The sequence below is a fragment of the Tupaia chinensis genome, unplaced genomic scaffold (assembly GCF_000334495.1).
Source record: "Tupaia chinensis unplaced genomic scaffold, TupChi_1.0 Scaffold149537_1, whole genome shotgun sequence".
Classification (NCBI taxonomy): Eukaryota; Metazoa; Chordata; class Mammalia; order Scandentia; family Tupaiidae; genus Tupaia; species Tupaia belangeri.
The window spans coordinates 2,261,668-2,278,101 of NW_006209381.1; the positions used below are offsets into that span (position 1 = coordinate 2,261,668).

General features: G+C 38.1%; 2 pseudogenes; one reads left to right on the forward strand and one right to left on the reverse strand.

Moving 5' to 3' along the window:
* Window positions 1-16,434, forward strand: part of LOC106734181 (tigger transposable element-derived protein 1-like) — a 46,120-nt pseudogene that overhangs the window by 9,367 nt on the left and 20,319 nt on the right.
* On the reverse strand, window positions 4,076-4,180 carry LOC114006680 (uncharacterized; annotated as a pseudogene).

Below are 16,434 nucleotides of genomic sequence, written 5' to 3' on the forward strand. Positions count from 1 at the left end.
GTTCTCTGTTACACACACAGAAGAAATAAAGAAATGAATATATTTTTCAAAATTATTATTGGGCAGGTCTTACTTATAAAGCAATTATTAAGTACTATGCAGAGGAAGCCAAATCCCACACGGCTGACTGGGGTTTGAATCCTAGCCCAGACAGCAACATGCCAGGCAAGCACATGTAAGCCAAGGATCATTTGGGGATGTAGAATTGAAGGAGGAAGGATTACAACATGACTACAACTCTTTGGGGGAATAGTTCTTCTCTCTCACATATGTGAGCAGACATTCTATTGAAAAAAAACCTATTATTAAAAAACAAACAAACAAACAAAATACCTCTTCTGATAGCTACCCATTATCTAGCTCCAAAGCTGTTTCTGCTTTTCTAGGTGTATATTACAATAGCACACACATTTTTAAGTACCAATTTTCAGGTTGCTTTAGCAAGTTACCATAAACAGGGTAACTTGTAAATTGCAGAAATTTATTTCTTAAACTTCTGGAATCTGAGATGTCCAGGATTAAGGCAGATTCAATGTCTGGTGAAGGTCCATTTTCTGGCTCATAGATAATGCCTTCTTGCTGTTTCCTCACATGGTCGAAGGGGTAAGAGATCTCTCTGGGGTCTTTTTTATAAGGACACTAACTTCACTCATGAATGCTTTTTGTTAGTAAAGGTATAGACATTAATATGCTGGTCAATTTGTAGTAGAAACCTAAAACACTGTATAGAAGGACTCTCTGGTTGTCTCTTTCCTTAGACTCAAAAGAGTATTATAATTAATGAGCAATGCTACAGGGTTGGGAAGGAGAAGGACTGATGGCATGCCAAGTATTTACTGTAGTCATCTTTCTCAATGTAATCATTATCATTTCATAGTACTTAAACAACAGTTATTGTAGTCAGCAGGTGACATGATGGTTAAGGTGCTGGACTCCAACATGGCTGATGGTCCTTCAATTCCTGGACATGGCAGCTTGAAAATCACACGGGGTACACGTGCATGCATGCTCAAAGTCCCAGGGAGAGAATGGAGGAGAAGGGATTGGAGCACGGTCATCTACCCTGGGGTGTGATTTCTCACTTTCTTTCTCACATGAGCACAAGCACTCTATGTTAAAACCTTAAAAATAATCAGTTACTGAGCCCGGCAGGTGGCATAGTGGCTAAAGACAATGGACTCCCACATGGCTGACCACATTTTGAGTCCCGCCTGGCGACTTGCTTTCTCTTTATCTCTCTATCTCTCTCTTTCTCTCTCTCTCTCTGTCCTCTCTGGTCAAATTAAAATAAATAAATACACAAACAAACAAATAAATCTATTACTAAGTATAACAATTTGGCAGTGAATTGGAAAACTTTCTATCTTTCACAGAGCATCATGTTTTATGTATGAGATATCTCATACGAGGAGGTGATTTGCACAGATAACTCCTGGTTTTAAGATGTGAATATGGTGGTCTCAACTGGGCTGGACTGAGGTGTATATCATGCTGGATAAAGTCTCTTCACAATCAACATGATGTGTAGCAATTAAATGAATGAATAATAATAAAATTTTTTTTAAAAGATGTGAAAATAATCACAATGTACCTGGGAAAAAATTTAAAGTTACAAGCATGTATTTATTGATATAAATTAAAAAAAGAAGAATCGTATTTCCTATAAACAATAATTAAGCTATCTATGAGTAGCACTCTCTTTAAAAAATATAATTTTATATATTATATAAAAATAACTCTTTCATTTAAAACAAGGTTGATTTTACTTATTTCTTCCATGAGCAAGAGACAGACTGAGAGAGACATTAAAAGATAGAGACATGGACAGGGAGACAGCATTTCCAACAGGATCTTGATACCATGGTCATCCTCTAGCTTCAGCCTGGCCAGATCAAAGGCTTGTGCCTACCTGACAGAGAAGTCTTCGGTTGCAAACTTGGAACCTTCTGATATGGTTCAGCTTCACAGAGCATCATGTTTTACGTATGAGACAATCACCATCTAACCCCCACCCAGTTAACTCTTTCAGTACTCAAAATAACTTTATAAAGACTGTGGGAACTTGGAAACTCAAATCCTAGAATACCACCACCAAATCCTTTCCTCCATGTACACTTATGACATTCTTTCTTGAGAGGAAGGGTTTATTCTTATTCCTCTCACCCCTGATCCAAGTCTGGATAACTTGGTTGAATAATACAATGTGGTATATTGATAGAAATGACATTCTGAAACTGTGAAGGCTACATCTTAAGAATCCTTACAGCTTTCCCAAGTGTCTCATGGAAGGCTTCCTCTAGGGAGAGTCAGTCACTGTTGAGTAAATCTGACTATCTTCCTGAGATTGCTGTACTGTAGGAAATTCAGATAAACTATGCAGAGAGGCCACATGGAGATGGTAGTCCAGCCCTTGCTATTCTAGTCATCTTCTGCCAAGCTCCAGAAAGATAAGTGAAGAAGCCATCTTGAATCCACACCTAGCAGATGTAACTTGAAGAAGAACAAAATGGGGCAGATGGTGGTGCATCAGTAAAGCAATTGAATCCCCATGTGATAGCTTCTGGTTTTGTGTTCAGGGAACACGAGCAGGCCATGCATATGAATTTATGACTATGATCCAGGCCAGCTGAGACAGGGGTTGAATTGTGGTATGCAGACCCTATTGGCGATGTCTCCCTCTCTATTTCTCTGTCAGTATTATTCTCTCATGGAAGAAATAAATAGATTTTAAGGGGAAAAAAAAAGAAAGAAAAATAAGTGCAAAGTAACCCATCTGTCTCTTATCTTGTTTATTATTTTTTTTCCTGTAACGGAATACTATAGACTGGGTAATTGATAAAGAAAAGCAATTTACTTGGCTCACAGTTCTGGAGGCTGGGAGGTGCTGGCCTCTTTTCAGAATCTGCTGTGTAATCCCATGACAAAAGGCAGGAAATCAAACAAGCATGCATGTGAGAGAACAAGAGAGGGTTGAACTCACTTTTAGCAGGAATCTACTACTGCAATAATTAATGCACTCTTGCAGTAACAACATTAATCCATGCATGAGGAAAGAGTCCTCATGATCTAATTACTCCTTAAAGTTTCCACACCTCAACACTGTTGAATTAGTGACTAAGTTTCTAACCCCAAAATTTTGAAGGACACATTCACCAAGGCATTCCACCCTTGGCTTCCAAACTTGTGCTCTTCTGCCATGTAAAATACACTGACCCCATCCCATAGTGCCAAGTCATAACTCATGCCATCATTAACTCAGAAGTCCAAAGTGTGTAACATAAATCTAAATCAGTTATTTGTGAGACTCAATGCATTATTTATCCTAAGGCAAATTTCCTTTAGCTATGAACCTGTGAAATCAAAACAAGTTATATGCTTCCAAAATACAATGAGGGGACAGTCATAGGAGGGACATTCGCAGTCCAAAAATGGAAATATCCAAGAAAAAAAAGAGTAACAGACCCCAAGTAAAACCAAAATCCAACAGAATTTTTTTCTCTTTATTTATTTATTTATTGCTGGAGGGCATGGGTGCTCACCAAAGAGAGGGAGAAGCAAAAATGAGAAAGCAACCATTATGGGTTATGGCTAAGCTGAAAACCCTTCTCCATTTCTCCTTTTGATATTTTGATCACACATGCACACACAATTGGCATATTTCTCAAGCTGCCCAGTCTGGGACTTAACTGTGTAGTTGGACATGCGGGATCCAGGTGCCCAGTTGACTTAATTATTTTTTTCATAGCCAGAAGGCACATTTATAATGACAGAAAGAGAAAGAGAGAGACATAGAACCCCTCAATGGGGGCGTGGTCACACTACCATACTTTTTTCTTCATTTTTACATTATGTCAGAAACTGGGACACTTATATATGCCAGGTGTGTTTTTCAAGCCATCAGGGCCAGGATTTGAACTGCCATTGGCCTTGTGGGATCTGGCCTGCCTTTCTTTCTCTTTCTTTCTTTCTTTCTTCTTTCTTTCTTTCTTTCTTTCTTTCTTTCTTTCTTTCTTCTTTCTTCTTTCTTCTCTCTCTCTCTTTCTCTCTCTCTCTCTCTCTTTCTCTCTTTTTCCTCACTCTAGATGAGTACATTAGCACCAATGTAACAAGGTTCAAGGAAGGTACATCTTGCACAATGGTGTGAAAACTCAGTCATCATGATTATATATTACAAAAGGATTGGGATTTGCTTTTCATTGCAAATTGCTTAGAACATCTAATCTCTGACTTCATATTCTGCATCCTGGGAACATTTTTGTTGGAGTTGATCTCCAGAATCCCAGCCAGTTCCATACTCATGGCTTTACTTGATTCAGTCCACCTAGCAGCTTTTACAGGTTGTAGTCTGCAGTTTTCCCAGTCTGGAGTTGAACTCCAGTGGACCTGAAGTTATCAAGTCATTGAGGTGCCCTTAAACCTATGGCATCACTAAGCATTGCTCTAGTATGAATTCACTGTGGTGGCTCTGCCCCCATTATGGTTTTCATAATGATTTATCCACCAAAAGCTAATGTTTTGGAATTTGGTCCTAGTGAATGGTGATTGGATCGTGAGTATCTTCACCACGTGGATAGATTAATGCTGTCCTGTGAGACTGAGTTCAAGTTAGTGGGAAACATGGGTTTTACAATACTGGGTTGTTATAAAAGACTGAGCTGCAAATTCTGCATGTGCTTCCATCCTCTTTTCTTTTTTGGAGAAATTTTTGCTATCGGGCATGTGCACTTGCCAGAGAGACAGAAAGACAGAAAGCGAGAAATCACCCCCCAGGGTGGATGGTCATGCCACAATCCCTTCTCCTCCATTCTCCTCTCAGGATCTTGGGCACGCACGCACACGTGCCCGGCGTGAGTTTTAAGCCACCAGGTCCGGGACGTGAACCGCGGTCGACTACGTGGGAGTCCGGCGACATAGCCATTACACTAACTGCTCGTTCCCTCAACATTCTAATAATGACCCTTTAAGTAATTCCAAAGAAGTTCAAACTTTTCCTACTTTTTCTTTTCTTCTGAATCTTCATCAGAATTGTCCTTCACACTACATTCATGACAATCTAGGCCTTTTCTAGTCAACTTCTCCAAACTCTTTCCTCTTCTCATTACTTGCTTCCAAAGACAGTTCCATGTTCTCAGGTATTTGTTAAAACAACACTCGGCTTCTTGGTACCAATTTTCTTTGCAGTCTGTTTTATGTTGCTAATAACAGAGTACCACAAAATAGGTCGTTTATAAAAAAAATATATTTGGGTTATGGTAAGTTGAATGGCATAGCATGGGCATCCACTTGACATCTGGTGAGGGCCTTCTTGCTGATGTAATTCCATGGCAGAAGACAGAAGAAAAAGAGATCATGTGTGTGAAAGAGTTAGAGAGGGACAAATTTGCTTTTCTCAGATAACTACCTCTACGATAACTAATCCATTCTTTCAATAATGGCATTAATCCATTCATGAGGGCAAAGTCTTCATGACCTAATCATCACTTAAAGGCCCAACTTCTAAACACTGTGCACTAAAGATTAAGTTTACAGCACATGGACATTGGGAAGATACATTCATTCCATAGCACCAGTAAATAGCACGTACAAAGGCTCTTTGTTATAGTCCCAGTCACACCCTCCTAATTATTCAACTTTCCATGATTATGACCCTTGTCATTGTGTACCAAGATATGAACTATCTTTCTAGTACCTTGCTGGAATTCCTGAACCATAGAAGAGAATAATGAAATGTCCATTGTTTTGCATTACTCAACTGTCAATTTTTAAAAATATATAAAGTAGTGTATAACCGGAACAAAAATGACATTATTAAATCCACTTTACAGATGATACAACTGAGACTCAGAAAGGTTCATTTATTTTCTCAAGGACACAAAACCAGCAAGTGGTAGAGCTGGGGTTAAATTTGATCCTATTTTTCTTTCTTTCTTTTTTCTTTCTTTCTTTCTTTCTTTCTTACTTTGCGCACACGCACATGCGCTCATTGGAGTGGGAGGAAGAATGAGAAGTCACCATGGGAAATGGCCATACTGCAATCACTTTTCCTCCGTTCTCCTCTGGGGATTTTAGGCATGCACACACACACATCTGGTATGATTTTCAAGTCCCCAGGTCCAGGACTTGATTTGTGCAGTCAGCCATGAGAGATCCAGACACCTTAACCTCTGCACTTCCGACTGGCCCAATCCTGACTAATTTAAAAACCTATCACTTATGAAGTAAAGGGTAGTGTCTATTATTCAGGGGATTTAGTCAAACCTTCAAAAATGTAAAAGGTCTATTCAGAGCTGAAACTAAATCCTTGCCTCTTACATCTAGTCCCAGTGGGTTTTCTTTTCATTTTTTCCCCTTTCGCCTTACTGTAAAATATCTGGTTTTCTTGTCAGCTAATCATACATACACGTTATTTTCTGCACTCAACTATAACTTTACTCAATCTGACAGATCTAAGATTTCACAAAATTCACCCAATTTAAATATAGAAAAGCAGATTTGCTTTTGTGGCCTAATCTCTAAGCTAGTATTTGGAGAAGTAGTAGGAGATGAACATTTAAAATAGAGAATAAATGTCTTAACCAAAGACGTATACTTAAAATGTATGATGTACTAGTTAGAAGAGTATTGTGCTAATCTAGATAAAATAAAGGATAAAAAAATATGGTAATGTCTAAAGCAATATAAAAGACATCAACAACAAACAGATTGGGTACTTTTTCAAACATCAATTGAAATTAAGTATCATTTTATTATAAATGAATAATAGCCACAGAGCTGTTTCTTATGAAGTAGATCTTTCTATTTCACAAGTTAAAACCTATTCAATATGACATGGAATTAAGATTGCACACAAGCAAAAAATTTTCTGGTTTTGAAACTTTATGTAAAGACTTCAGATAGGGTTTATCACATGGTGGACAGTCAATAAGTGTGGTCTATTTATGGAATGAATGAATGATACCAGGGGACTTTCTTTTAAATGTTACATATTAGAACAACTTGAATTATATCCTGGGAAGAATTCAATTAAATATTAGATTTTTCACACAATGTAAACTATTCATTCAGGTATGATGAGCAAGATGTGTGAGGTCTACATCTACATTTGGTTAATGAGTCCAAAAAGTACTGTCAAGAAGAGTTGCTAACTGCAGTCTGCTTACACAGTCTCCTTTTTTCTCTTCACATCAGCAACACTGAATCTACTTGCAGCCTCTCAAATATACTAACCAGTTTCCTGTCCCATACATACTATTTCCTCTGCCTAAATGATGTCCACATGGGTCACTCTCTCAGCAATGCAGATTTCTGCTCAAATGTCTCCTTCTCAGAGAAACTTCCTTATCTACCTGAGATATGATCACCTAGTCCCTTACCTTGCTCAATGTTTTTTTTAACACTTTTTTTATTTTTTACATTATTTTACATTCTTACTTATTGTTTATTACCTATCTCCCTACTGGGTTTAACTCCTGTAAAGTAATGAACACTTTTTCTTTTGGCTCAACATCAAGAAGTCTGGGACACACAAGAGTTCTCTTTAATATTTGTTACGTGATGGCTTTGCACAGTTGCAGTATCGTAACTAATGAGGTTTATGTGAGATACAATTACTACTCATTGAGAACTTTTCCCAGTATTTGTTTAGTGGCTAAATATATTACATCAGAAGGGAGTTAGAGGAGGTAGGGTAACAAGGTAAATAAATATTCCTGACAAAAACCTGTGATGAATCCTTGCCTCCAGAATCTCCCCTTTGGACAAGACATAGGGTTTCCTGAGATTGTATTAGTCCATTATAGGATTTCTAAACAGAAATATCTGAAACTGGGTGACTTGTAAGAAGAGATTTATGTGAGTCACGATTCAGGTGTCTGGAAAATCTAAGGGCATGAGGCCAGCCTTTGGCCAGCCTGTGAGGCTATATCATAGCAGGACCAAGGGAAGCAGGCAAGTGAGCACACATACGCAGAGATACACAGATAGACAAGGATTGAGAGAGAGAGAGGAAATAGAACCCCTCATGTTCTCTATTTGTCTCTCCTTTTCTCCCAGCCAATTGGGTGGTGTCCACCCACATTGATGACATATCTTCCTCTCAGTCCATTGATTGACACTTCTGGCAAGGTGCTCACCCATATTAAAGGTGAGTCTTCCTTTCTCCATCCAATCCAACTCACAGACAGCATTAGTCCATTCATGAGTGCCTCCATGATCCAATTACCCACTAGACCTCACCTCTTAAAGATCTCAGCACTTCTGGACAGCATTACATCAGGGACCTCTAACTTCTAACAGAAAACTTTGGGGGATAAACCACTACCCAAACCATAGGGGGGATATTCTGAATTACTGGAGAGACTTTAAACTCCATTCTCCAATAAAGAGAACCTGTCTTGGCATTCATTTACAATAGAAATTGAATACTATATATGAAAAATTTATTCAATGCTCTTTTTATCATTCACAAAACAAATGCCAATCAAGTCATTTGGAATAAAATAAACTAACTCAAATACAAATTAAGTGCAAACATCAATGCATTTAAATTTAAAATACTGTTAAAACTCAAAAGAATGGAAACAGCTTAAAATTGGCATGAAAATTAAGCAAAAACAGCTAAACTGAGTTGTTAAATAGGGCCATTAAGGAGACAAAGTACCACTCAGGCTATTTTCTAACCAAATAACAATTTGTTAATATAAGCACATTGGCTGCTGCAAATTAATTCCATATAATGTAAAATGGGCATTGATTTCATTCTCTTCACTGATGCAAACATCTACCCTCTAAAAGCTAGCTTAAAGAAAAATAGGGTAAAGAGAAATTCGTTTTTGTTGTTATGTAAATCCTCGGTTGAAGCAATAGTACAATTTATGACTTTTTTGGTTTTATTGTTTTGTAAAATCAAGTGGATCTTATCATAGAAAGGAAAACACATCCAGATGCGTGGAGTTTGCTCATCTGTATCACTGTGAGTTTGACCTTGCATTGTGGCCATAAATAGCAATATGGATTTCATCTAATCTACTCTTGAGTATTTCTAGTGATGGCACCTTAGCGACCTTTTCTCAGAAAAATTATTCCAAAATCCAATCAACCCTACATTTAGAAATACTTGCCTAATGTTTAATTTAATGGTCTAGTTTCAGACTGTTACACCTCGTTATAATATCCTTAACAACTTTAACAAATTCTTGTTGTGTGCTATCACCTCCCAAGTACCTTTATTCTATCATAGCTTTTTGTAAAGTCTATTCTCTAAATAGAATTGGTCAAATAATGTTCCCTTAACCTCATTGAAAAGACCATGCCCTGCAAATGTCCTATCACCCATGCCACTGTGGTCTAGATTATGCATTCTAAAAAACTGGAATGACTTTGCATTTTAAAATTCTCAATGATACAAAATTTTCTTTCTGGTATTGTTCAAAGCTTGTCCCTTAGTTTGGTCATCTTAGAAAGACCAACCTTAGAAGAGAAGTGAATCTTTTAATGCAGTATGATTAATGGTAGGCAGCTCAAATGGCCTTAATGTTCCCCTCAGTCTTATTTTTTCTTTGAGAGATTTTTGCTATAAGATGCTTGCACTCACCGGCAAGACAGAGAGACAGAAATCAAGAAATCACCCTGCAGGAGGAATGGCCATGCCACAATCACTTATCCTCCATTCTTCTCTCAGGATTTTGGGCACAAACACACATGCGCCCAGCATGAGTTTCAAGCTGCTGAGTCCAGGACTCATACTGCAGTCAACCATATGGGAGTCCAGCACCATAACCACTATGCCACCTGCTGCCCCTCCTCAGTCTTTTGTAGTATTTGATGAATAGTCACTGAAATAAAAAAAATAAGTTCCGTATTTCAACAGTTCTTCACTAAGAAGACATTCAAGATATTCATTCTACATTTCTCTATGACTTTTTAGACAGCCAGAGAATTATGACTTTGCTCCATCTGTCTATAAATAGCAAAGAATCCTGTATAGCTTATAAGACAAAAACAACTAAATATAATCTAATTTTTTAGTCCTATATAATCTAGTTTTTAAACTAGTTTTGCAAACTTAATGATGAATTTCCCACATTAAAATTCAGTCCAGTCAAACCAATTGTTATTAATCACCAGCCCCCTCCCCAATATTGTAACTGGACTGGGAAGGAAGCCTGAACTGGTGACCCAAAGATTAGGTCAGCATTACTAACTGCTCAACAAAAACCAGTCTTTGAGATGGTAACAGCTTTTTATTAAAAAAAGAAAAAAAAAACATAACTATCATACTCTTAGACCTAAAACATGAGAAAACTTTAAAATGTTAAATATCACAAATAGTGTACTATAGATAGCTTGTTATAGATGTATGGGTTCAAATCAAGATCCAAAATATATTCACATTTTGTTACTGGTTGATATTTCTCTCAAGACTCTTTTTTTTTTTATATATATATAGTTCTTTTGCTATAGGTCGTGTGCGTTTGCCAGAAAGACAGAGAGACAGAAAGTGAGAAATTCCTCAGGGGGGATAGCCACGCCTCAATCTCTTCTCCTCCATTCTCCTCTCGAGATCTTGGGCACACATGCACACATGCCCGGTGTGAGTTTAAGTCACTGGATTTAGGACTTGAACCACATTCAACTACAATGAAGTCCAGCAACATAGCCATTATGCCAACTGCTGGTCCCATCTCAAGTCTCTTTTAATCTATGTTCCACCTCTGTGTTTGTTTTGTGTGTATATAAAATGTATTCTTTTAAGAAACCAGGTCATTTGTCCTATAAAGTCCTGTAAAGTTTCCCATAGCCTAGATTTTTGCTGGTTCCACACACAAATGCTTTTCAATCTACATGTGATTACATCACAATAAGTTGAAGATAATGTAAGTCAAAATACATGTACCACACCTAACATTGCCTAAGCTAACCTACCTTAAATATGTTCCAAAGACTGACATTAGCCTTACAGTTGGGCAAACTTTTCTAACAGAAAGCCTGTTGTATAATAGAGTATTGAATATCTCATGTGAATTTTTTTATTACTATACTGAATGTGGAAAGCAGAGTGGTTGTTTGGATACTAGAAATACGGTTTCTACTGAATACACAATACCCTCACACCGTCAAAAAATCAAAAACTCATAGGTTGAAATATCATGACTTGGGGACTGTATATACTGACCTTCAAATATATTCCTCTCAATCCTGTCCTTTCTATCATCATTTCTCATTTTAAAATATTCTCATTGGCATAACATGCTTTTATCCTCTTGCTAAAAATTTTATAAGAATATGAAAATATTAGGGACTGGAAGTATATCAAAATAATTTCCTTATCCAAGCAGAGACTTAATTTAAAATTCAATATTTTACATTTGTATTTTCATGTTCATCACCAAAAAAGACCTGCCTTCTCAAGTATATGATGGAATACTTTGACTATACATTGAATTTGCATACAAATAGACAAAATTTCAGTTTTGTCTCATATTATTCAAAATTCCTTTATTTTAACAAAATTATTTTAACAAAATGGTAGCTTTTCATCTTTAAGCAGTTGGACTAGACAATGTATACTGTTTTAAAATAGAATAGAAAGCATTTACTTCTAACACTATGATTTTAACCCTAAAATACTTTCAATGCATATTTTGCTAAAACTAAGAAGCAGAAAGTTTTTAAAATTCTATCAATAGGTTTAATGTATAATTAAACTAAATTAATTTGAATTATGTGTCTCTTCTTTTCAATTCTTGCTTGCATTAGACTTTATTCATAAATCTTTCTATGAAATATTTAGAGCACAAATTGTAATTGACTTTTTAAACCAGCTAAGAAAGAACAGAGACTCATCTCCAAATTAAAATACAGCTCACTCAATTTTATAGAATAATCAGCAGTCTCTTCAAGTGTGGGGTACTTGGTTATGGGAAAAAGATGAAAAACTCACTCTTGGATTATTAAAAGCAAGAGGCTCAGCTCAGTGCAACAGCTACTGCCCCCAAAGAAAAGCAACTGTTTTATCATCTTTATTAGTTCTGTAGGACTACCTTAACAAAATATCATAAGCTAGGTGGGTTCAAACAACAGAAATTTATTCTCTCACAGTTCTGGAGGCTGAAAGTCCAATCGAAAAGTGTCAGCAGAACTGTGCTCCCTCTTGAAGTATCTGAGATTCTTTTTTGACTCTTCCAGTTTCTGATATTGTCTTAGACATACTTTAGTTTGTGACAGTATATCTCTAGTCTTTGCTACCATCTTCACATGGCCATAACTCCTCTATGTCTCTTCTTTTCTTATAAGGATACCAGGCATATCAGATTAGTAACATCCTTACTTCAGTATAACCTCATTTTAACATAATTACACCTTCAAAGACCCTATTGCCAAACAAGATCACTTCACAGGTACCAAGGCTTAGGGCTTTAATATATCTTTCTTGGGAAGGCCTCTGTTCAAACTATAACATTACCTCCCTTGAGATGTATGACAATAGGTACTACTCAGGTTCTTGATTTCTTACTTTGCATAAATTATTATCTACCTGGGGCACTTGAGAAAAAAAAACCCCACTATTTAATAGATTTGGTTTGCGGGACCAGCAGTTAGCGTAATGGCTATGTCGCTGGACTCCCATGTAGTCGAAACGCGGATCGAGTCCCGGACCCGGTGGCTTAAACTCATGCCAGGCGCGTGTGCGTGCATGCCCAAGATCCCGAGAGGAGAATAGAGGAGAAGGGATTGCGGCGTGGCCACCCCCCCTGGGGAGTGATTTCCTGCTTTCTGTCTCTCTGTCTCTCTCTGTCTGTCTGATGAGCGCACGTGCCTTATAGCAAAAACTTCTCAAAAAAATAATAGATTTGGTTTGAAGCATCTATCTTCACAGTAATTAGCTTCTACAAAGAAGACACCCATTTTAATGGTAGAACTATTAAGGGAAAATGACACAAATTATTCAGTAGGTCTTATTTAAAAAAAATTAAACTTTAAAAATTTTATTTATTTATTTATTTATTTGATCAGAGAGAGAGAGACAGAGTGAAAGAGAAAGAAGAGAGAGAGAGAGTGAGAAAGTAAGCCACCAGGGACTCGAACTATGGTCAACCATGTGGGAGTTCAGCGCCCTTGAACACCACGCCACCTGCCAGCCCCTGAATTTTTTATTTTTTGATGTATGAGAGCATACTTATCTTTTTATCCCATTAGAAGTTCTCATGTATTGCTATGTAAGAGAGAAGTAGAGCAGAGAGAATGGCCGAAAATAAAGCTACCTAGAATCATCCTTCTTCTAAGGTTATGCCACACAGAATGATCATTCTTCTTTAAACTTCATTTAGCAGAAGTGAATCCTGCTTTGTTTGTATGTTTGGCTTATTGGTTGGTTCTGGTTTTCTAAATGCTTCTCTATATTTAAGTTAAGTTTTCTATCATCCAGAACATATCTGAAGCCCCCTTACGGTCATTTTCTCGTGTAAACAAGAGTCTCAGTCAGAGCTTATTCCACTTGCCTTCTGCTTTCAGCTTCATATTCATTATCTTTTTTTTTTTTTTGAGAGGTTTTTGTTATAGGGTGCGTGTGCTTGCCAGAAAGACAGAGAGATAGAAAGTGAGAAATCACCCCGCAGGGGGGATGGCCATGCCGTAATCTCTTCTCCTCCATTCTCCTCTTGGGATCTTGGGCACACACACACACATGTGCCAGGAGTGAGCTTAAGCCACTGGTCCGGGACTTGAACCATGGTCAACAACATGGGCGTTCAGTGACATAGCCATTACTCTAACTGCTGGTCCCTCATTCATTATCTTTGGTAGCATGGGAATGCACTTGGATACCCAGAGTTAGTATGAAGATTATTTCTTACTGAAGACATTTGAGATTCAGCAGATGCTAAAAGATGCTGTTAACCGAGCAATGGACTTGCCTAGCAGACGTAAAAGCCAGCACTCTTTGACATTGGCTTTTGAGAAAAGAAGACTTCTTTGCAAGATCAATCTCTGAGCAGTCAGAAGACTAGCTCAGATACGTCTCCTTGAACAAAAATCTGTGGATCAGCTTATGCCCCAGAGAGTCAGGTTTGCATATATATTTAATAGTAAAATGGATTTCAATGACTATTCATGAGAGAAGCACTGCGCAGGTGCCCTGACTGAACATATATGTAACATACTTTGGGGTGAGTACTTCACATTTAAATGTATGGAAATTTAGCTCTCTACATTGCAAGGTAAACATATGATGCAAAAAGTCTTGATGCCCAATCTCTCTGAAGCTGACTAAAACCAATTTGGGTCCCAAAGCTTCTTATCAGAGAAGAATGTTTAAGCTTCCATCCCATGAGGGTCACTGCAGTAGTCGATGGGCTGTGTGTGTCACAGTTTTGGCATCTGGAAGATGAGTTCTCCTGTAAGTCTATCTGACATGGTGGAAAGCAAACTCATTAAACAATTTTAGTGAGAAAAACAAAGAAAAACTTTTGCATATCTCTGTGGGTGTCTGTATGATTTGTTGTTTTTAAATTTGCTAGGTGCACTCACTCGTAGAGACAGAGAGAGAGAAAAAGTGAGGAAGCACCTCTGGGGGGACGGTTATATTCCAATCCCCTCTCTCTCTCAGGATTTTGGGTACACGCACACATGCACTCAGCATATTTTTAAGCCACAGGGTCCAGGAATTGAACCATGAAGTTAGGCATGTAGAGTCCAGTCACCCCAACCACCATGCCACCTGCTGGCCCCAGGAGAGATTTTGCTTTAGCAAAAAAAAATCTCAAAAAAAAGGGGGTGAGAGTGTTGCTGAGAGACACAACTGAGCGGCTCACTTCTTACTACTGAGTTACTTGTTCACAAGAAACAATTTATAGCAGTAACTCAATGATTAACCCAGGCAGCATGACCTAAAACCAAGGCTTTTTTTCTGGTCCCACCACATTCTAGGAAGAAGATAAACGTCTTTTATGGCCCAAAGCTTTTAGGCAAAAATAGTCTGACCTTCATACATGCTCCAAAATTAGGAAAAATAAGAGGACCCGTCTAGCATGTGACCCCCCACTATGAGGGGAACGTATGCACAAGCCCTTCGTGAGAACAAGCCCAAACAAAGCCCCTTTGATCCTCCTCCTCAGTTCCTCTTTGGCAACTGATTTGAGAACCTCTCTCTGATTGAGAGTTCTGTTCTCCCCCCCCCCCCCAAAAAACCCCCCCGTGTGTTCCCCCCCCCCCCCCCATAAATACCCTCTCTAGGAAGCTTTCACAGTCAGGAAAGTGAGGAATCACCTGCAGTAGGACCAAAGCACACAAACAAGCATTATCACAATTGCCATGCCTTCTGTGTGTTTCCCTAAAGTCTGTTTGCCTATCTCTATTAAGCTCATTTGTTCTTGTCACAGAAGTCTTTTCTCTCTCTTCCTACTCCTTTATTAAACTGGATGGAAATCCCTATCTCCAGATATTTGGGGACCCACTCTTTTGGTTGCTACTATAGCACGTGGGTAAACTTGGTCTTTCTCCCATTAATTTTTCTATTGTTATTAATTTGCAAGCTCCCAAACATTCCAACCTAAAATGGTAGAAGTTTTTCTCCACAACGGTAGTGAAATCTGATCAAGTTCCACTGTAAACAAAAGCATTTCAAAGAGAAATACGGTACAGGTCCCACAGCCTATTGGTTTAGGAAGCTGGGTCCCACATGGCTGACTGTGGTTCAATTCCTGTTCCCAGTGACTTAAAAAACATTCTGGCCATGTGTGTGTGTGTGTGTGTGTATGTGTGTGAATGCCCCAAATTCCAACAGGATAGAGAAATGGAGGAGAAGGGATTGCAAGTGGCCATGTCCCATCAGGACTTGCTTTTTCTCTCTTTTTCTTTGTGTCTCTCTCTGGTAAGCATATATACCCTCTGACAATTTAAGAAAAAAAAAGAAAAAAGAGGGAGAGAAACACAAAAGCCAGGTGAGTAGAAGAAAAAGGAATATGAAATACAATGTGAAGACCAAGAGATATACTGTCAGGATAACTCTACTTAATCAAAACATAAAAGAAATTGGGAGAGAATCATTAGAAGAGAGAAAGAGTTAAAGGGCTTTGTGTTGGAATCTATATCCATATGACAAGGATAGAGAATGACTCTCTCCTGTCCCCCAAAGAGGTGGAACTAACAGGTTTTGCCTTACTGACTTTTTAAAGAGCCTTATTCTTTATCACCTTTCTTCCCCATCTTTGCTTTTTCTACTTTTTTAGGTTTTTGACATAGGTCATGTGCACTTACTGGAAAGAGACAGAGAGAGATAGTGAGTGGAAAGTAAGAAATCATTCCTCAGCCACAATAGCCACACTGCAATCTATTCTCTTCCATTCTCCTTTTGGGATCTTGGGCAAGCTCATGCACACACACACACACACACACACATACACACACCCATGTGGGTTTTGTTTTTTTTTTTTTTTT